Here is an 8,123-nt window from a genome sequence, read left to right as displayed (position 1 = left end):
ATAGACAAACTATGGACAAAACCCAAATGTCCATCAACTGATAAATGTATAAAGATGTGGTGTGTATATATATATATATATATATATATATATATATATATGTATATATGTATATGTGTATATATATGTATATATATGTATATGTATATGTGTGTATATATATATATATATATATATATATATATAATGGAATATTATTCAGCCATCAAATAGAATGAACTCTTGCCATTTGCAATCACATGGATAGAACTAGAATGTATTATGCTAAGTGAAATAAGTCTGGCAGAGAAAGACAAATACCATATGATTTCACTCATATGTGGAATTTAAGAAACAAAACAAATGAACATATGGGAAGGGAGAGAAAATAGAGAAGAGAGGGAAACAAACTACAAGGGACTCTTAATGACAGACAACAAAGTAGAGGTTGATGAAAGGACATGGGTGGGGGATGGGCTAGATGGATGATGGATACTAAGGAGGGCACTTGTTGGAATGAGCACTGGGTGTTGTATATAAGTGATGAATCACTGAATTCTACTCCTGAAACCAATATTGCACTATATGTTAACTAACTAAAATGTAAATTGAAAAAAAGGGGGAAATAAATAAATAAATAAATAAATAAATTGAGTTTACATTTCCTGTATCCCTGTATCCTGTGTTAGCAGTCCTTTTAATTTTAGCCAATCTGATGTGAAGTGATACCTGTGTATCACTTTATTTTTTTAATATAATTTATCGTCCAAATTGGTTTCCATTCAACACCCAGTGCTCATCCCAACAAGTGCTCTCCTCAATGCTCATCACCCACTTTCCCCTCTCCCCCACCCCCCATTAACCCAAAGTTTGTTCTCAGTATTTAAGAGTCTCTTATGGTTTGCCTCTCTCTCTCTCTGTAACTTTTTCCCCTTCCCCTCCCCCATGGTCTTCTCTTAAGTTTCTCAAGATCCACATCTGAGTGAGAACATATGGTATCTTTCTCTGACTGACTTATTTCACTTAGCTAATACCCTCCAGTTCCATCCACGTTGCTGCAAATGGCATGATCCTTTCTCATTGCCAAGTAGTATCCCATTGTATATATAAACCACGTCTTCTTTATCCATTCATCAGCTGATGGACATTTAGGCTCTTTCCATAATTTGGCTATTGTTGAAAGCACTGCTATTAACATTGGGGCACATGTGCCCCTATGCATCAGCATTCCTGTATCCCTTGGGTAAATTCCTAGCAGTGCTATTGCTGGGTCATAGAGTAGTTCTATTTTTAACTTTTTTTGGAACCCCCACACTGTGTTCCAGAGCAGCTGCACCAGTTTGCATTCCCACCAATAGTGCAAGAAGGTTCCCATTTCTCCACATCCTCGCCAGCATCTACAGTCTCCTGATTTGTTCATTTTAGTCTTCTGACCAGCATTAGGTGGTATCTCAGTGTGGTTTTGATTTGTTTTTCTCTGATGATGAGTGACATTGAGCATCTTTTCATGTGTCTGTTGGCCATCTAGATGTCTTCTTTGGAAAAGTGTCTATTCATGTCTTCTGCCCATTTCTTCACTGGATTATTTGTTTTTTGGGTGTGGAGTTTGGTGAGTTCTTTATAGATTTTGGATACTAGCCCTTTATCCAATGTGTATTTTAAATTTGACTTTTCCTGATTATTAGTGAGTTTGGCCATAATTTCAGCTTTTGTTGGTGGTTTGGATTTGTTCTTTTATTCATTGTCTAGTCACGTTTGTTATATTGCTTGTCTGTTAATATAAGAAATAGACAATACACCAAATAGTTCTATATCCATTTGTTTTGTTAGTTGTATTTTTCCCATATATTAAATATTTTTTTAATGTTTATTTACTGTTGACAGAGAGAGAGACAGACAGAGCACAAGCAGAGTAGGTAGGGGCAAAGAGAGATGGAAACACAGAATCTGAAGCAGGCTCCAGGCTCCAAGCTGTTAACACAGAGCCTGGCATTGGGCTCGAACCCATGAGCCGTGAGATCATGACCTGAGCCAAAGTCAGACACCCAACTGACTGAGCCATCCAGGTCCCCTTTACCATATATTTTAATACTTTTTAATCAAATGTCTTATCTAAGTTTCTAGATTTATTTAAGAAGATCTTCCACAAACCTGGACTGCACACATATCCTAGATTTTATTGTAGGAGTTTTATTATCCTATTTTTTATACTTGATTTGTCACATATGATGAATTCCCAATTGTTAAATAATTAAATAAAACATGAGCTTTGTCATTTACCAAATATGTCCTTAAGTATTCCATAGTTTTGTTACTACTACAATTTTTTCATTTACCTTACTGAAATTTATTGCTAGAGTAGAAAACAATACTTACTAGTTTTTTAATTTAGCTAATATTCAGTCATATTGCTCACTAAAAGCCTGAAACTTAATCATATGACTATTGAAAGCTTCCCTTACCTTAAAATTTACCACTATATTGCTAAAGCTCTTTACTACAATTCTTCTTACCCAGAAAATCATGTTTAGGCATCAAGAAAAAATTACAAGACGTACAAAAAGGGAAAAAACATAGTTTGAAGAGACAGAGCAAGCATTAGAACCAGACTCAGATATGACAGAGATGTTGGAATGATCAGATGAGGAATTTAAAATGAGTGTGATTGACCTGCTAAGGGCTGTAATGAAAAAAGTAGATCATATGCAAGAACAGGCAGGCAGAGGCATGGGAATTCCAAGGAAGATACATATAGGGAATGCTAAAAATCAGAAACACTGTAACTGAAATGAAGAATACCTTTGATGCGCTGATGAGTAGATCATACATGGCTGAGGAGATAATATCTGTGCTCGAGGATAACTCAGTAGAAACCTCCAAAACTAAAAGGCATACAATGTCTGCTCTCAGACCACAATGGAAGTAACCTAGAAATTAATAACAAAATGATAGCTGGAAAATCCCCAAATACGTGCAGATTAAACAACATACTCCCATACAACACATGTGTTAGAGAAGAAATTTTAAGGAAAATTTTAAAATATTTTAAACTAAATTGGAATGAAAACACAACTTATCAAAATTTGTGGGATGCAGTTAAAAGTGTACTTAGGAGGAAATTTATAGCATTGAATGTATATATTAGTAAAGAAGAAAGATCTAAAATCAATCATCTAAGATCCTACCTTAGGAAACTAGAAAAAATGAGCTAATTAGATCCAAAGTAAGTTGAAGAAAAGAAATAATAAAAATTAGAGATGCAATTGAAAACAGAAAATCAATAGGCAAAACAACAAATTCAAAAGCTGATTGAAAGGATGAATGAACGTAATAGGCCTGTAGCCAGGGTAACTTAAAAAAAAGAAAGCAGACACAAATTTCCAATATCAGAAATGAAAGAGGGGACAACATTGCAGGTCCCTTTATAAAAATGTATACTAAATGGATAGTTATCCTTTACTACATGGATAATAAAGGAATACGATGAATAACTCTATGCACATAGATTTGATAACCTAGATGAAATGGACCAGTTCCTTAAAAGACAAAATCTGGCAAACCCATACAAGAATAGATGATCTAACTACCCAAAGTAATCTATTCAATCACATCTAATGCAATATCTATCAAAATACCAACAGTATTTTTCACAGAACTAGAATAGATAATCCCAACTTTTGTATGGAACCACAAAACACCCTGAACAGCCAAAGCAATCTTCCAAAAGAAAAGCAAAGCTGGAGGCATCACATCTTCAAACTATATTACAAAGCTGTAGCCATCAAGACAGGATGGTACTGGCACAGAAGCAGACACATAGGTCAATGGAACAGAACAGAAAACCCAGAAATGGGCCCACAACTCTATGGTCAACTAATCTTCAAGAAAGCAGAAAAGAATATCCACTGGAAAAAAGACAGTCTCCAACAAATGGTGTTGGGAAGACTGGATAGCAACATACACAAGAATGAAACTGGACCACTTTCTTACACCATAAACAAAATAAATTCAAAATGGATGAAACACCTAAAGGGAACCATCAAAATCCTGAAGAGAAAACAGGCAGCAACCTCTTTGACATCAGCCATAGCAACACTTAGCTTTCATTGGAAACATCACTGATTAAAAACTAAAATTTTATCAATTTTCTCCTTCTTAGAATACAAGTTTGGGTGACTGAAAGGCCCATGCATGTCTTGGCCAAGATAATCACAATGATCCTTATAGGTATGATTCAATCACCCACAAGGCAAATTGTGAAACCTGCCCGAAACACTAGACGAAACGTTCTGCAACTTATCAACTGAGGCAACTGTGTGCCAAGTTATCTGGGAACACATTCCTAAAATCACTCTAAGACTGAAATAGAACCCCGAGGGAAAACATTAAGATGTGTGATTAAGTGCTTGTGGGTAGCTGTGCACTGAAACATCTTGGAGAATCCCTGCTGTGAATAGAGAAAGAGAAAACATCTGGAAGGAAATGATAGCTAATAAGGGGTGAATGGTCACTGGAGCCAACTTTGATTCCTCTTTTTCTTAACCCAGAACCTATGCCAGGATTATCATTTTTCTTCACAAATTTAACCCATAAACCAGTTGCATGGCCTTTTATCACAATAGATGACTTAGAGTGATTGACTAAGAAAAGAGACCAAGAAAGAGTAAAGGACGCAACACACACACACATACACACACACACAATCTGTCCTACAACAAGCAAACATCATTTTGTCAGTACGCTTTGTTGAATATGAATTTGTTTCAAAGTAAATATTTGGGGGGGATAATTAAATCTATTGGTATTTTGCCCACATTGTGAATTACATATGACAAGTGTGCAATAAAAAAAGAAAAAAAACTTAGTTACTATAACACCCAAGTGGCAGAGAGTTTACATCTTGTAGCCAGATTATTCTATTCAGCTGGATTCCCATGTTAGTATGCAAGTGAACTGGTAGGAACTGAGGAATAAGATAGATTGCTTCCTTAATAAAAATTACATTTGTAAGTCTAGAAAAAAATGTGGAAGGAAGGAGAATAATGTTATAAATTTAGGCACTAAATCAGGAAAGGAAGTGAGCAAAGTGACACTTGGTGGTCTTGTGGCAAAAAAAAAAAAAAGGACTTTAAAGACAAATGTTTAAGTAGTACCTCAGGTTTTTTGCTTATAGACATATACGATATTTCCTCTTTCCTCCAAATCACCTGTGAAATAACCAGCAAGTTCTATATAACACACTAATTTTTTTTCTGAAGCAAATTCTTTTGGGGGGAGTTCACAGACAGCAATGAGGGAGCAGCTGTCATCTGAGTCACCACTGGATTGAAAGCTGCAGGAATTAGTCTCAACAGGCAGTCATCCCAAAATAGGAGAAATAGCTTGGGAGAGAGAAAATGTAGACAGAGGGTCCCAGGTGGGTATTATTGCAGACATCCAGAAGGCAGCTTGGGGACACTAATTACCTGCAGTCGGGGTAAAGGGTACAGGTAGGAGAGTTATGATCCACCAGTTACAAGATGGCTCAGGCCAAAATCTAAGGTGACAGCAGCGGCTGTGAGAAGCAATGAGATTCAGAAAATGTTTTGAAGGCAGAGTTTACAGAAATTGCAGTTGGGCTGGATAGGGCTAGAAGTGAAAGAAAGAGAGGTTCAGGAATGATTCCTGGGTTTTTGGCCTGAGCCACCATCAGTTCATCGCTCTGATGAACTCTTCAGTGACTTTCTAACTTTCCCCTACTTCACTCACCTCCCCCTAGCTTGTGTGTGGTTGGCCTCGCTCCAAAATCCCTCCAGGAATTGTGTCCTCCTCACCTCTGCCTCTCCAGTGCCTAGACACGTGCCCGGCATATGGTAGGTACTCAGTAGCCATTGAATAAGAGAGGAAGTACTACATTACAAGTCCAGGGCCGAGTGCATTCTATATCAGACTAATCTCAGCATTTCTAAGAAATGACTAAAGTTATAAAACCATGAAAATAGAGCTCTAGTTTTCTTTTTCAATAAGCTGACTCAATGAACTATATTTTCTCAATTTAGATTTTTTCTTCTATGCATTTTTCTTAATCGATACTGCCTGCTGCCACTGGATACTTTAAGGTGTCTGTGGGCTATTTTACCACAGAATTAAATGTTTGGTTAGTTTTATTTGATATATCACTTTTCATGGTATTGGAAAAAAATACTTCCAGGCACTCCTCCAGTGGGTATTATTGCCTCCATTTCACAAAGCACGAAACTGAAGGAGCAAAGACTTTAAGTATATTTTTTTATTATTATTTTAGAGACAGAGGGTGTGTGCAAGCAGGGGAGAGGGGCAGAGGGAGAGAGAATCTTAAGCAGGCTCCACGCTTAGCACACAGCACAACACAGGGCTCAATCCCACCACTGTGGGATCATGACCTGAGCTGAAAGCAAGAGGCAGACAATCAACTGAGCCACCCAGGCACCCCAAAGATGTTAAGCATCTTAATCAAGGCCTCACATTGGTGGAGCTGGGATTCAAGACCACACTACCTGATCACAAAGCCCAACAAGAAAATGAAAGGAAGAAAAAGGGCATCAAAGATAAACTACCAAATCGGCCTCGAGCCTTGATTAGGAAGAAATCACTTATGCAAACTAAAAATCACTGGGGCCTCCATCGCCCTAATGTCATAGCTTGTCTCTGCCTAAAATGTCATGATGGTGTGAGAGATAAATCACTAATCACAGTTTTATTTTTTTTTTAATTTTTTTTTTAACGTTTATTTATTTTTGAGACAGAGAGAGACAGAGCATGAACGGGGGAGGGCCAGAGAGAGAGGGAGACACAGAATCAGAAGCAGGCTCCAGGCTCTGAGCCATCAACCCAGAGCCCGACGCGGGGCTTGAACTCACGGACCGCGAGATCATGACCTGAGCTGAAGTTGGACGCTTAACCGACTGAGCCACCCAGGCGCCCCATAATCACAGTTTTAAAATAAATGTAAATTAATATGCTACCTCTTATAACTTCAGGCTTATAAATGGAGGCTTACATGAGCTAAAAAGACTATTCATGGCAGGTCCTTTGCTGGCCCTAACTACTATTTAGAAAGGAGTCCTCTTCAACACAGATGTCACCATCATGATTTTGTTAAAACCAGACAGTGTACTTCTATCCAGCAGGAAGTTGTCATTTTATATATATATATATATATATATATATATATATATATATATAATATTTTTAATATTTTATATATTTATATATAATATATATAATATAATTTTATATATATATATAATAAAATAATATAATATAATGCATATATATATATATGCAACATCCTTGGTGTGCATCTCACACCAAGGTGTGCATCTCACACCTTGGTGTGCATATAATAAAATAATATAAATGCATATATATATATATATATATATATATATATATATATATGCAACGTCCTTGGTGTGCATCTCACCACTCCTCTGAGCAACGCAATGCATAACCTATCACCCTGATTCAGGGCACCATGAGCATGTAAATTAGTTAAGTGTTTCCTCTGATAAAAATGAATATTTCCTGAGTGCCAGCTTCATCTGACACTTACATGTAAAGTGCTCAGAGCTATACCTAGAACACAGTAATTGGTAGCAGAGATTTGTATGTTACTAACCCACTTGAGCCACACAAAAAAAAATTCTACAGGATAGATAATATAGGTTTTTCCACTAAAATGAAATACACACATTCCTAAAAAAAAAAAAAAAAAAAAAAAAAAAAAAAATTCACATTCTGCAAAAGTTTGCACTAAACCAGCAGGGTTTATAGTGAAGATAGGGTTAAAAGGAGACCATCCAAAACAAACAAAACTGTCTAAGCACTGTGGTAATAGAATTAATTAAAATAGCACATTTTTGTTTTTAATAATAATTTATTTGTTTTGAGAGAGACAGAGAGAGTGTGCATGCACACAAGTGGGAGAGGGGCAGAGAGAAAGGGAGAAAGAGAGAATCCAAGCAGGCTGTATGCTGTCAGCTCAGAGCCTGACATGGGGCTTGATCCCATACACCATGAGATCATGACCTGGGCCAAAATCAGAAGTCTGACACTTAACCAACTGAGCCATCCAGGCGCCCCTAGAATAGCACATTTTTTAAACGTGACAAATGCCCAATAAG

The sequence above is a fragment of the Panthera leo genome, chromosome B1 (genome assembly GCF_018350215.1).
Source record: "Panthera leo isolate Ple1 chromosome B1, P.leo_Ple1_pat1.1, whole genome shotgun sequence".
Classification (NCBI taxonomy): domain Eukaryota; kingdom Metazoa; phylum Chordata; class Mammalia; order Carnivora; family Felidae; genus Panthera; species Panthera leo.
Note: the sequence above shows the minus strand (reverse complement) of the source record.